This window comes from Neopelma chrysocephalum, unplaced genomic scaffold (genome assembly GCF_003984885.1).
Source record: "Neopelma chrysocephalum unplaced genomic scaffold, ASM398488v2 Primary Assembly neopelma1_323, whole genome shotgun sequence".
Taxonomy (NCBI): Eukaryota; Metazoa; Chordata; class Aves; order Passeriformes; family Pipridae; genus Neopelma; species Neopelma chrysocephalum.
Genome location: NW_020897986.1, coordinates 595,829 through 610,784, shown reverse-complemented (window position 1 = coordinate 610,784; position 14,956 = coordinate 595,829). Strand labels below are relative to the sequence as shown.

At 43.8% G+C, this 14,956-nt stretch overlaps 1 long non-coding RNA gene across 1 annotated transcript; it reads left to right on the top strand.

The window, feature by feature from the left end:
- The first annotated feature begins 3,528 nt into the window (after positions 1–3,528).
- On the top strand, positions 3,529–14,909 carry LOC113978393. The gene is made up of 3 exons (XR_003537557.1): positions 3,529–3,621; positions 4,584–4,656; positions 14,717–14,909. It is a non-coding gene; the product is annotated as an uncharacterized LOC113978393 (long non-coding RNA).
- The last annotated feature ends 47 nt before the right edge of the window (positions 14,910–14,956 follow it).

Below are 14,956 nucleotides of genomic sequence, written 5' to 3'. Positions count from 1 at the left end.
TCTGTGAGGTTCATTGGGGAACTTTAGCCAGAAGAATTCCCAGTGAGAAAATTGCTGGTGTTTTGTACAGAACACAATTTTGAATAATAGCCTATAAATACATGAGTATATAAACGTATATCTAAATAAATCTCTCTCATTATGCAAAACACAAGCCACACAAGATAGTTAAGAAAAAAGTATTATCAAAATATAAAAAGGGTTTTTTTCTGTCTTTTAATACACTGTAGCAACATACTTTATCTTTTCAATAATAACACAAGTTTAGAGAGACTAACAAGCCAGTGGCCCAAACAAAAACCCGAATATGTGACAATATAAAATAAAAATATGTGGGGGGATTTGTTGTTTGAGGGGTTTGTAATCTGTTTCTTAATTTATTATCTTACCATTCTAGACCAAAAATAGACAAGCCACTATATTTTGTATCAGAGAAATTGTGATAGGGCCAAATTCTGAAATGTATACAGGTGATTTAAGATACAATAAACTCCGTTACATTCTCTGTTAAGTTCATCAGAAGTCCTCAGTAATTCACAAGTGTTGTGATTTTAGTTCAATCCCTTCCATGTGTAAAGGAAACATCGAATTTTTAAGTTATGCTTAAAATTCTATTAAATTTTATCCTTTTAAAATATGATCATTATTTCCATATGAAAAGTTTATTTATTTTGCTGAATGGGTTGTAAATTATGGTTAGCTAGTATATTTGACAGCATCCAGATTCTGTATTGCAGAATTCAAGCCCAGATGTGTGAAGAAGACAACTTTTTCTGTTCTAGAAACAGTAAATTAAAAAGTAACTTGATCAGTAGATTCTATTTCAAAGAATTATTTCATTTTGTTTATATCATGTTTTATAGATATCTTGTTTGATACGCATGTTTCATATCTCTTAAAGAGAGCTTTGCCAACTTTTCTTTTAAAAAAATTTGGATTTTTAAGTGGTTCCTTCCATTTAAGTTAGTGGACCTTTGCTGCGTATTTTACTATCAGCACATCAAAATCATTACACTCTACCTTCAAAGAAACAAAGCTTCTAATCAGGATTAGGATTTTTTTTTTTAGTATAGTTCATGATATTTAATGTCTCCAGCAGCAAGTTTCCCTAAGCCATGTCACCTGAAGATTTAGTCCCTTTCTTATACATGCCAGAATCACCAGGCAGAAGGATGTGTTGCTCTTCAAACAGTTGCAGTGATAACCAGAAAAGCATCAAAGCAAAGATTTATATAAAAGATTCATATAAAGTCAGATCAGGATCTTGAGGGCTGATGGGACTGGGAATGTTGCTTGACCACAAGTGCCAGATCAGGCCATGGAAGTATTACCAAGCAAAAACTTTTAAATGAAAGCAAATTAAATCTACTTCACCTCTGCCAAGACTTGTATGTGTTAGTAGCAGCCGTGGCATGACTACTATCATCCATCAGCTCCATGATTAATCAGAAAATCCTTGGAAAAAAACATCAGACAAAGAGCAAAAACACTGTACCAAGGATGTTTCTCTGGTGCAGAAATGTGCTGCTGAACACCACAGTCTGTTTCAGTTTTGACAGAAAAATGTTTCTTGAGAGTTTGCGTCTGTAGAACAAATAAAAAACGTAGTTTACAGCCATTTTTATAACAGTTTTTTTAATGCATTTTCTTTGCAGTTTAATAATATATTTGCAGGTCTCCGTACATTCCAACTGCTGTGCAAAGATTTCCTGGTTGGATTTTTGGTTTCCCTTCACACTTAAAAGAGAAGGGAGGCCTGAAAACTTTTCAGAAAGGATATTTTTAAAGGTATATTCAACATTTGGCATTCAGGTTGTTTAGCCTTTTTTTTTTTTTTCCTGGAAGACTCTATGGATCACTGGAGAGCTATTAAGCTTATGACATCAAAGGTGCCATGGAAACAAAACCTGATTAAAAGTGATTTTGGTTAGTCTGTTTTAAGCTTTTTTTTATGTTAGCTGAAATGTTTGAATGAACATCTGGAAGAAAAAAAACCTACAAGTGTTTCCTCCTTTTGTTGGAGATTCTGTTCTGTCTTCCTCATCAAAGGCTGCGAGTTCCATCCATCTACATCTAAGAGGAATATGTCCAGAAACCAAAGGACGTTGTTTCCCCACTATTTCTCAAACAAGGGAGAACAAGCACACAAAACAGAACCATTGCTGAGGCCCAAAACTGACATTTTTTTTTCCAATTCAACTGGTAGGAAAGCCAGATTTGTTCTCTCTGGCTGCCTAGAGTGGAGGGGTTGAATTTGCTCTAGAAAGAGATTCCCTGTTCAGCATTCCCTGACACGAAACCCAAGTCCCCTTGTTTACAGAGTCTCAGGCTAAGATAAGTAGCCTGAATGCCTACTCCACTGAAACCACTGGGTGCTATGCAAGTACCTGCAGAGAAACAGAGATTTAATTTGTAATGAAGTCTTCTTTTGCCTCCACATAATGTTTTATTGCCTAAACTTTGTTTTTTAATAGTTTTGTGCTTCATGCATGCTCAATTGGAAGATTTGCTATTATTTTTGTTCTGAAAACCATTATCATGCTGAAATGATATCAGACTGTGGCTGAGTATTTAACAGCCATCCTTCCTTCCTCACGCCTTAGTTTCAGTCACTCCCCGGCTTTGCCCAAACCCCTCTGTCCTGGTTCTGGCCAGGGCAGGGTTAACTTTTGAGGCAGCCAGGAGGGGCACAGCCAGGACCCTGGGGTTGTTCAATACCACCTCACAGCACGCCAGGGGGGGAAGGAGGGGGATCAGTTTTGCGGGGTGAGCTGTTGGGGCAGCGTTGGGTTGCACGTGGTGAGCGCTCGGGTGTGAATCGTTCACCCCTCCCGTGCACTCTGCTGTTGTTGTTGCTGTTCATGCTCTTATTTCATTGCTGTTTCCAGTGAATTGTTCTTGTGCCGACCCGTGACCTTTACTTTTTTTGTGCCTCCAATTCTCCCTTCCATCCCACCACAGGGGGAGGGGCAGGGGAAGCGAGCCAGGGGCGCGCGGGCCGGGGTGTTTCAGTGGGAACACTAAATTGGGGAATGCCATTCCTAAACCATGACACCTTCTTACAGAGTCGCTGCAACGACTTTTGTTCTCAAACCAGAGATCTGTTACCCACGTATCTGCAACAGATTTTTCTCTGAGCTTCAGGGGGTTCATAACTCCCTCTCTCCGCTGTGAATACCCTTGTTTATTTTATCTTCTTTCCTTTGGAATTTTCTATATCACCCTGATGCCAACTTCGGCTATCCCTCATATCCTTCCTTTTGAATAAAATGCTCGAGCTGGCTGAATTCCAGTTTGTTGTTCAAATATTTACTTTAAGCTTACACTCACCAAGCTCGCTGCCCTCATCCTTATGCTCCACTCGTACCCCACAGCTCCTCAGCAGTGGTCCTCTGGGTTGTTTAAGTGGGTGGTTGGGTGTTTGCACTTTTGCATCTCTGAATTGCACGACACGAGACACAGGCATTGAAAGTACTCTGTTCCTGTTCTCTTAGAGAGAGACAGTGTTGTTCCAAGCCTTGTCCAAAGCTCTGACCAAAGCCAGCAACCAGTTATGAGGATGCAGCCGCAGTTCAGGTTTCGCTGTCACCGGGGGTATGAGTCAGAAGTGGCCACACTGAGGTAAGAAGAGTTATACCCCTGCATTTCTTTATTTAGTTTTCACTCTGTTTTCCTGCTGCAGACAGAAGGACTCACTCTTGATCCATAGATCAAGAACAGCTGTGGAAACACTCTATCCAAGAAAGAGTCACCAAAAATCTGGCCTGAGAAACGTGAAATAGGAAGACTGAAAATTTGCACAAGTTTGTTCACCTGTGAAAGTACCATAAAATGTTGTCCCATCCCACTGTTACAGCAGCTGCATTTTAGCCACTTTTTAGACTCTTTCAAGTGTGTGAGAAAAGTTTACTTCATTAGTTTAGCTGGCTTATTAATGTTTATTTCAGTCCTTTGCACTCCCCTAATAAGGTCTCTGACGGGACCTTATTGTGTCCTTTCAGTACTTAAAGGGGGCCTAAGAGAAAGATGGGGACAAACTTTTTAGCAGGGCCTGATATGAAGGGGCAAGAGGTAATGGTTTTAAACTAAAAGAGGATTGATTTAGATTAGATATGAGGAAGAAGGTTTTTACAATCAGAGTGGTGAAACACTGGCACGGAGAGTAGGGGGTACATGCCCCATACCTGGAAACATTCAAGAGCAGGTTGGATACACCCTGGTGTAGTTGGTGTCCCTGGCCACGGCAGGGGAGTTGGCCTAGATGGCCTTTAAAGGTCTCTTCCAATCCAAACCATTCTGTGATGATCTAACACTACATCTTCTGTTAACAGAAGATGCTTTCAACAAAGAGCAGACAGGTTTATTTGGACTCCTAGTTAAAACCAAGTTTCTTCTCTCTCCTCTCAGACAAAAACAGTGTGTTGATTGGGGGGGTTTTTTGGGGGGGTTATTTGAGGTTGTTGTTGTTGTTGTTGTGGTTTTGGTTGTTTTTTTTTTTTATGATCAGAAGGGGTTGTGTGACTCCAGCCCAGGGAAACAAGAGTGAGGTGATGGTGTTAACATGCTGCTTGTTTCCTTTCCAGACTGTTATAAGAGCCCTGGCCAGTAGGAATGACATCTGAAGCACAACAGGTGAGGTCCAAGGACTACTCCCAGGTATGGTTCATGTAGGGCCAGCTGATCCCTAACCTACTTGACCACAGGGGGAGTGTGTGAGCACAGCCCCCCAGAGCCACAGGAAACAGGTGTAGGTCCTTACAGGGAAAAGGCTCAGGTGTGAGCTACTCACAGGAGTAAACGAGTGCTGGTGGTGGGAGCATTCATGGGTATAAGCAGATGCAGCAATGCACTACCAGAAATACTCTTTTCTACAGGAGATGAACTTCCAGGCTTTTAGTGTAGCAGGTATTTTGAGTGTTCTTCTACCTCCTCATTTTTGTCAGTACTAGACTTTCTTAAGCTCTGGTTGAAGCAATGAGCCAAAGCTGCAGCCTTTCTTTCACTGCTGGAAGCCTCTTGCCCTGACTCCACTCTATTTCCCCCGTTATATTTTATATCCTTGGGATTAATTTTTTTTTAACACTTTAATTTCTTCTGCGTTTTTGTGTTCACCTGTTGCTTGTGTGTGCTCCCATCAGCTTAGCATTGAAAACCAGCCCTGGCTGTTCCCAAAGCTTCTGAAATGGCAGCAGCAGAAGTGTGAGCTGAATGGTTGGACCAGCCTGTACAGAGTAAGGATGACAAGATAATAGTCTCTCTAAACTTCATTCAAGCTAATCTTTCCCCTATCCATGCTGATTATTCTAACAAAGTCTGACTGTCTTATCATTTTCCCTGCCTTGATTTTTGAGGTTCTGGCTGCTAAGTAGTGCTTTGACTGGAAGGGAACAAAGAACTCCACCTTTTTCTGCGTCTAGTGCCTCTTCATTAAACATGATGACCAATTGCCCATCTTCCACATTTTTCACCCTTCACAGGTCTAAAGCACATGTTGGTTATGACCTTAGTCTACAGTACACAATTGGAAAAGAAAAGAGGCAGAGAAAGGAAGTCTCTGAAGGCTTAGCTCTCATTGCTCTGGTCCCTGAAGAAAAGTAACGTAGGGGAAGGTGCTAAGAGACTGAGGCAGTACCTGCTAAATCAGTGACTTGGCTCTGAAGAGTTTAGAGACATAATGTTTATGACAACTTCTACTTACATGATTGTTATTCTGAAATCTCTTAACCTCTTACCTGTGCACTTTTGTGATTGTCTTTACAATTCACAAGAAAGAACGAAGCCCTGCTGCTACATGTTCCTAAAAAAATGTCTCCCTGAGACCGGGCTATCAAAGGACGGGAGCAGAAAAAGGAGGGAGAAGCAGCAGTTACAGAACTAAGCACAGCTCCCAATGACAGGCAGCTTAAGTCAACAGCACTGCTTGAGGTTCAGGGATATAGGGGCTGCTTTTTCTTGATTTCTCTGGTTCAGGTTTGACTAAGAAGGCTTTCTGTGATGTTAGAGATGCGTAGCCAGACTCTCCCTTGTATAAACTGCTTGCGTAATCCACATGCAAAGTTTATGTGAGGCTTTCTTGGGCAAAGCAGGAGTTGCTTTAAATGGCACTTAAACCCATCTGTTTCACTGGAAATGCCCTTCTTTTATAAGGTACGAGATAGATACCTCTGTTTCTAGTACCTTTAGCTAATTTGTTTCCCTCCTTTCTCTATGAAGCAGAGAAGACCTCTGCCCTCTGGTGCCCTTATGCCAGGTCTCCCAGCCCTCTCTGCACTTCAAGTGCCAGCATCCCTGGGGGGTTTGGCTGTGTGCACACAGTCTGATGTTTGGCGTGCTCTGGGTGTCCTTGTGAAGCCAGACAGGTTGCAAGTGGCAGAAGGAGCTGAACACACGCTTGCCTTAATTTTGACCACACACACGCAAGCGATCGGGCGAGCTGTGTGCCAACAGAGCCCTTCCCACACCAGCCAGCACTGGAGGAGGAGCTCCTGCAGACATGCAGTGCAGCTGAGATATTTGGCTTCGTGATTTGTGGTGGGAGAAAGAGCCTCAGCACAGTCGCCTACTCATTTGGAGGCTCTAAAAACTGCCAGTTCTGGTGCCCAAAAAGCGTCTGCCCCCACACCCTCTGCTGCTGGTGTGACTCTTTTATTTTCTGCTGGGGGTACAAACAGCCCACTCCGGGGGGAGCCACATCTCGGGAGGTGAGGAGGGAGAAAGTCACCTTGGTGACCATGAAATGCAACGGTAACACAGTAAAAAATAGGGACTATTCAGTCCAGGTCTTGGTTTGAGTTTCCAAGAACATGGGTACAACTCCTCTTCCAGATGCAGACTTGAACCCAAGCCTGGATGCAGTCCTGAGCTGGTAAACTCAAGCCTGATCTAACCCCACTTCTCTAACACATCTAAACCAGGAGGGTCGTTGCTATAAGGCATTGTACAGGCTCACCTCCAGGGTGCTTAGTCCATCTTGGTTTGTCTCACCCCTGGAGACGTCTGTCTTTCCCTATTGACAAACAGAGCTGGAGGCATTTAAATAAAATTAACCAGGACCTTAATCTCCCTATGCAGAGGGTGCCAGTGCTGTGGAAGCATAACTGTAGCCACTTACCCTGCACCTCCAGAGAAACCCCTCTAGGATCAAAATTAATAAATATAGCAGCGCTTTTGGCTTAGGGAAACGTAAAACAAACAAATAAGAAAAAGGGATGAGAACAACAGGTTAGTTTTCCCAGACCTGGGAAAGGGAATCCTGTCTAGGGTTCCCAGACACAGGGGAGTTGAGGAAAAGCAGCTCGGTCCCAGCCCGAACTCAGTGTTACAGGGGCAAATAGACATTGCTGACCACAAGGCTCAGGGGTTGCTGCCTTCCATGCAGTCCTATTCCTTGGGATTTGTCTGGCTGCAGCCTTGTAAGATGCCCCTGGCTCCATCTTCTCTTTGTTGTGTGTGTACCCCAAACAGGATGGGGAAAAAACAGGTTTGCTTTTGGGGTTTTTTATCTTTCCTGTTGGGGTACAATAATTTTGCAGGAAGCATCAACTCCCCTGCCTCCACTGATGACTTTTTTTTTTTTCCCCCACCAGGCTTCTGCTCTGAAATCCTTCCTAGTAAAAAAAGTCTCATAGGTCCCTGGGACCCACCAGCTCCTCATCCCCAAGGATGGGCTGTGCTGGCAGCTCTGTGAAGGCACCAGGTTGTGAAGGCACCAGACCTGTGCTGGAGCTATATGTTAGCTCTGCACTCCTTTTCTTGCACTCCCAAAAGACGTGGCAACTTTTTAGCTATTTCCCACTCTCGGAAATCTGGAGACAACTGATTTTGCGTGACTGTTCAAAGCCTCTCCTGAAGCCTGTTTCCCAAATCCCTCAAGAAAGATGCAGGGGTAAGAGGAATTAAAAGGGAGACATATTTCTTTGGGGTTTCTTGACATCAGTCATGTATTTTCTGAATGAAAACTGCTGTATGGTGACATTTATGGCATTGGCATTACGTGTCTGACATCCTACGGGTTAGCAATTCCCTTAGAAGAGGCTTGTGTGTCTGGAAAGTATTTCCTTCCTTAAAGTCTTTAATAGGCAGCAGTTGCTCGACACTTGGGCACACACATTGAATCCTTTATGTTGTCATTCACCAGGTAGCTCCTAGAAGCACCAAATAACTTTGGGAGGTGCCCCCTAAGCTCTGGATCTTGTGTGCTTTCCCACTAAATGGGGAGATCAGCGAAGTCCAAGCAGAGGGCTGCCTCTTCTTCCCCAAAAGGAGGGTGTTGTAGGGAAACCAAATCTTTCCATCAGTTTTGGAATCTTGAAGAGGAAGCTGTGACTCTGAGCTGTCTCCCTTTCCAGCAGAAACTCCTCCTTGCACAGCACGCCCCCTTTCATTGCATAATGCTGGTAGACTAGTCTAGATGTGACTCCTCTCTGGCAAGACTTGTCTTCACTCCTGGTATATGGGGTGAAGGGATAACTGGAGACTCAGCTCTAATTAGAGAAGCCTCAGCTTCGCTCCCTCTAAATAGACTTCAGGAGCAATCTGGCATTTTCAGGGCAGGGTAAAAAGAAATCTGGATTTCTAGAGGGTTTTCAAGCTTAATTAGAGCTTGGCACGTGTCAAAGGGATGCAGAGATGATTTGTGAGCAGTGTCCTGACCCTGACTTCTGGGAGGGATGGGGCTGGGGAGAGCAGGGCAGCAGAAAGCTGCTCAACAGGAGCTGGGGTTTGCCAGCTCTTTGGAGTCCTGTTTGTGTTTAAATGGGACACAGAAACAGTGAAACTGTTAATGGTAGCAGTTTCTTAGTGAAAATTGCCAGTCTAGCAAAAATTCAAATAGTGATAAATTCGTAGGGATTTTACTGCCCTGGGTCAGTTTATGGGGTTTTGATCTACAGAAAGAAAAAGGTCTCTAAATGTTTTGTTCTGGCCAATCAAATAAATGTGTCAGATTTATTATAAAATAAGTGTATCATTATTCTCTATAGTTTTTTTAATACAGTCACATCTTGGCCAGCTACAGTTTTTATTATTGAACTGAAATACGTGCTATAGGTTCATTTGAAACCAATCATGTGGAGTTAACCTGATCTGCAACCCATATTTTGGGCAACTCCTCGATTAAGGAAAAGATTTTTCTCCTGTGCACCACTTCAGCTGGTTGTTTATTTCTATTGGTTTCTGATTAAGCAAATGTGTGAAAGTCAAAACAGGACTGTTGACAGCTATTGTACATCAAGGAATAATGGAACACACGGGCTCTGAAAATCACAATATAACATCTTTCTGCACTTGTTTAGGTGGAGGCTGCCTGAGGCCCAGATGCAGCCTGAATGCTTTTGTGCTATTATATTGCAGGGTAAGATTATTTTTGTCCATTACAGTAGTTAAGATGGACATCATGGCTTGCTTGGCTAGAAGTAAATCCAAGCTACTGTACACTGTTTGGTGTGTCATTTGGCTTCTGTAAGTACTGGTATACGTCAAAAGTTTCTGGCAAATTATGTGTTCAAATTCAAAACACGGATAAAAAATATTTTTACTTAAAAAAAAAAAAAGGAAAACCTAATAGACTTGGGAAAAACTGGATTTAAGAGAGAATAAGAAGTCCACCAGACTTCTGGTGGTGAGACCTTGTTTCAGGCGGGTCACCTGCATCTCCAGGTGCAGTGGTCCCCATCCTGGGCAGTCTGTTTCTTTGCACCCACAAACATGGCATCAGTCACTTTTGTCCTGCTGCCCACCTGTTATCATTTCATGTGGGAGCCCAAAGCCAGCTCTCAGCAAAAGGAGGCTCGGTGAATCTGAATCACAGACCTTGGAAAACAAGGCTGGCAAACACCTCGTGATTCAAGAAGTTTAGACCCCTGTCCTGAGACCTGCTGATGTGCAACCCGGAGATATAAACCTGGCTCCAAGAAGAATTAAGAAAGGACTTTTTGAGATGATTGTTAAAATCATGTCTAAACCCCTGTAATCCCTCTATCCCCCATGTAATCCTACTAGAAGAAAAATTAACTATTTGGAAACTGCAGCAAAAATTTGTGCAACTCCCCAATTAACATAGCCTGTCCCCTTCATTAACCTGTCCAGCCAGAGATGCCTTTAAATTGTGTTCTCGTGCCCAATAAAGTATTCCAGTTTCCCCAACTGGGATCGTGTCTAGCTTTTATTTTTCAGACCGCCACTATTTCAGATCCTTTCTTTACTCTTTTTGAGAAAGATACAAAAGATCTAAAGGGTCAACACATAATACCTACCACTGTGTCATCCCCTCTCCTGGTTTTTTCCCTGATTGCCCTAATATAGCTGTGGGGCAGGAAGAGTGGTAGTGGCTGACGCTTTTTTGGCTGATGTCTTTCCTGGATAGCTCCCACACATCCCAGAACAGATATTGCCCAGTGTTTTGCAAAGGGTAAAAGCCCAAGAAAGTGATTGTATTTACTGACAGGTTATCCCTGATGCCACAGGACATGCTGAGTTGAAAGGACCCACAAGGATTATCGAGTCCAACCCTCAGCCCTGCACAGGGACATCCCCGAGTGTCACACCATGTGCCCAAGAGTATTGTCCAAATGCTTCTTGAACTCTGCTAGGCCTGATGCTGTGACCACTGCCCTGGGGAGCCTGTTCAGTGCCCAGCCACTCTCTGGGTGAAGAACCTGGTTCTAATATCCAACCTAACCCTCCCCTGACACAACTTCAGGCCATTCCCTTGGCTTCTGTCACTGGTCAGCACAGAGAACAGATCAGTGCCTGTCCCTCCTCTGCCCCTCACCAGGAAGTTGTAACTGCAGTGAGGTCTCCCCTCAGTCTCCTCCAGGCTGAACACACCAAGTGCCCTCAGCTGCTCCTCACACGCCTTCCCCTCAAGGCCCTTCACCATCCTCATTGCCCTCCTTTGGACACTCTCTAACAGCTTAACATCTTTCTTGTATTGCGTGACCAGATCTGCCACAATATTCAAGGTGAGGCCGCGTGCATTTGGATGATTTCTTGATCCTGGCCACTGAATGCTATTTTGGAAAAGATCCTCACATTTCAGAGGTGCCCTAGCCTGAGTGCTCTGCTGGGTGGCTCCCCCTCCCTTTGTGCACATCCCAGAGCATGCTGCTAACCACGGGCACACCAGTAAACGCCAATAAGCTAAATAAAATGCTACTGGGGCCAGTCTGTGGTGTCACAGGACTCAGGACACAGATTGCCCTGTTGGGTCTGGATCCTGAGAAGGCTGTGACAGAGCCCCAGATGATGTTCACCATACCTGGTCCCTGCAAGGCAGAGAGGGTGGTATGGCCAGGCAGGCAGGGTCTTGGTTCTTTGGAGAGGGTGTGACCTTCTGCCTGAGCTAGGGACACCTCTCCTGATGTTCCCACCAAGCCTAGGAAGAAGTGCTGGCCCACCATGCTGAGCTGGCCCAGAAGGAGGAGTAAAAACCTTAAGTACAGGGCTTTCCAACTTTCACTCTGCCTTAAGTAAAGGGAAGATGATCAAACAAGGACTTGCTTTTTTTTTTTTTCCCCTAGTTTAAGAAGTGTCTATGTTTAGAATTATATTTTTAAGGCCTGAAAAAGTGATGCTGTCAAATCTTGTAATTTTCCCTTGTGGACACCAACAGTGCACCTTCATATCTTAGAGTTGCTACTTTTTTCCTTTTACTACTGACGCTTAAGCCTCCCTGTCTGTAAATTGTGCCCCTTTATTTTCTGGGATGCTGTTTCCCCTCCCTGCCAACCAGCTCCCCTCTTCCCCCCTGCCTGTGTCCCAGTTGTGGTGGGTGCTCTTGTGCAGCTCAGTTCCTGCTGCTCCACTCCTCTGTCCTGCTCCAGGAGGTCATGGTTTCAAGGCACTGGCACAGCCTAGAGAAGGGAACCTTTGGGAAACCTGCTTTCACAGAATTAAAACAAATGCATGAGCAACACATTCTTTAACAAGGAGGACATTGAAAATCCCAGATTTTCTGAAAAGTAAAAAGCCCTCTTAAGGTGTCTTGTGCATTAAAACTCGTAGGGAACTTGAAGGAATTAAATGTATCAGCTTCTTGGTTGAACTGGACTGATGTGGCCGAAGCAAAACTGATTTCCACCAGCTGAAGGGCTGGGAATTTCTGTGCAGGGGTGGAATGGCCTCACCAAAGCCCAATACCCAAAGGCAGCCCCTTTGAGTAGGGGTGGGAAGGAAGCCCAGCAGCCGCAGCAGCAAGCAGCCCTTCCCTCCCAAAAGGCTTCCTCGTACCCTTAATTACAAGCAATTGGATCTCATACTACAAAGTTGTTAGAAGCAAACTTTGTAAATGTGCATTGTCATGGAGACAGTATAGATCAGCTGAAGGACCATATGGTTCTTTACTCCTTCGAGCTATCACTGGAAGGAGTAGACTGAGGAATATATTTAGTGTTTTCTTCTCAACGGATGACTAAAGATAAGGAAATAAAATTAGTTCGAGAAAATCCTCCTCCTTTCCTATGGGAAGTTGGCTGCTCTTTACTCTGCATTAGAAAAAAATATTACTGAGATCTCTTGTTTTACAGCTGATCATTGACAGGCATTTTGGAAAGGTCACATTCGAGAGCCTCTCTTCACAAGTGTACAAAGAAAAACACTATTAATTTCTTTTTCTTCAAAATTGTATGAAGTTGGTGCTTTTAAAAGCAGGGTCTGTGTGTGGTTTTTCACAGATAAGACAATTCTTCCTTAAAAGAAGACTCTTTTGATCATACCTATATGCTCACATCCACTTTAAGACCACTTCACTAGCTTGGGGCAAATGACAGCTTGGCTCCAAGGTCCTTCAGCAACCACAAATGAGCTAATGCTGGCATTGGTGGAATGAGTGGTTCCCTGCAGCCCCGTAAACTTGCCTCTTCCCTGGCCTGGAAAAGCCCTTGGCTGCCCCTCTGCCCTTTTATCAAGAATGCTAGTTGCTTTAATAGTGGGGTTTGTAATGTGATTTAGTAGAGCTGTGATGGAAATAAGGAGGCCCTTTGTCTCACAGACTTGGAGACAGGTGCACTGGGCTAAGAAATCACAGTGAAATTGTTGATGATATCACCATTTCTCAAGAAAAGCTTTCATTTGGGGGGAAAAAATATGATTTTGTCAAAGAAACAAACAGAAATGTCATACAACAATATTTGACCAGCATTATGAACCCCATTCACTGGCAACTGGACCATTGCAGCTCATATGAGCTGAACAACAGATGTAAAATTTTAGCAGCCAATCTTTAGCATAGAACAGCATTAGTATACTTCACCTGCTAATTAACAGTTTAAGCAAACAGTTGCTTTATGATACTTTATGTTACAGAGTTTATGGTACTTGTGCTCAGAAAGGGCAGCCTGACTGCAGTGTCTCAGCTGGAATTACTTGGGGGAAAATGTTCCCCTTGCCAGGCTGAGCCTCGTGTCTCCTCCTGGGCTGCAGGTGGAAGTGGAAGATAGGAAATTCTTTCCACCTGGTTGTGGTCTGCTTGGGAATAGTTATAATCTTCCCCATAATGTAACGGTTAGCATGGTATCTTAGGAATTTTGGGGTTGATGCTATGGGGTCTCTCTGAAAGCAAGAACACAGGCAAGTATGAAAGGAACATTGGCTGGGTGGCAACACAGGAGGGATCATATTGTTCGGGTCCCTTGATGCCCCTGGCTGGCTAAAAAGGCTCTGGTGCTTGGTTCTGGGGTGACAGCATTGCCTTTTAACAGTTTTCCATATTTTTTACGTTCAGCAAGACAGCAAGTTATCTCCTACAGGGAGCAGTGTCAGTCACAGGGTGGTAGGAGATTGCATGAATATTTGAGGATTTAACTGGCAGCTGTGCCAGGCAGCATGAACAGAAAGGAGGTGAATGAATAGGAAAGGGGTTTGACTGCAGGTTTTCAGACATTGGGAGGCTTTGTTTCCTAATGTTTTCGCTGTTTCACCGGCACGTGTGTGTGACCTGGGGTCCAGGGGAAAGGGACCAGAACAGAGCTGCCCAAAGCTGATTTCTGCTTCCCTCCTTTGGGTCCATGGTCCTGAGTGAGCTCCTACTCCGGGTGAGATCCTGTTTCCCTGGTCAGGCATGGGTTTGTCAGACTGGACAGGGGTGGGGGAAAGATAGACACAAATTTGGCTGTGATTAAGCAAATACAAATTTGACTTCATTGGTAACGAAATAATTGTGACATCTATCTTCTGCCTCAAATATTCACCCATTTTGCAATTGGAAGGCTTTTTTTAACACAAAACTATCTATTTTGGTTTAAATTGTGCCATGGAGTGCTAAACCAGAACACTGAAGAGGACATTCATAAGCCTGCAAAGTTGAGCCAAAAGAGAGGAGAAGCTTGAATTAACACAGCCAAACAGTTGAAGTTTGGCAAAATTTCCAGCTTCTGAAAACCAGTGTTTTTAATGGGACATACTGAACTGCTTTTTAACAGGGTGATGCTATACACAAAAAAAATGCACATCTTCTGTGACATATAACATAACTTGACAGTTTTAACCATGTGTGTAATTAGGGATATTGACTCCGTAACAAGTGAGAACGACTTTTTGCTGGCGCTTCATCCCGTTAAATTGAATCTTTCCCAAGGAGGAAAATCTAGGAGGCACTAGTCAGTCACTGACTCACTATCAGCTGCCTCCTTGCTAAAGCCTGAATGTATTCCATAGTAAGTTATTTGTCACAGTGACTCAGCATTGTAGGCTCCTTTTTAATTTCTCTCTCTCACCACAGAGCCAAGAAAATCTCCCACCTCCCCATGCCGTATGCTACTGAGATAGCAGTTTGTATCATCGGCCAAAGGATAACACATTTAAATGTATGCAAGGAGCCTTATAAGGGCATTAACACTTGCCTCCAGGTTGGACGTCACGATGGCGAGCCAAGGAAGAGGCGCCAATAATAGATTCCTTGTGTTTGTACGTGCCACGGTGACTATTTGTGCCATTCGTGGGAAACTGAGTGATATGCCAG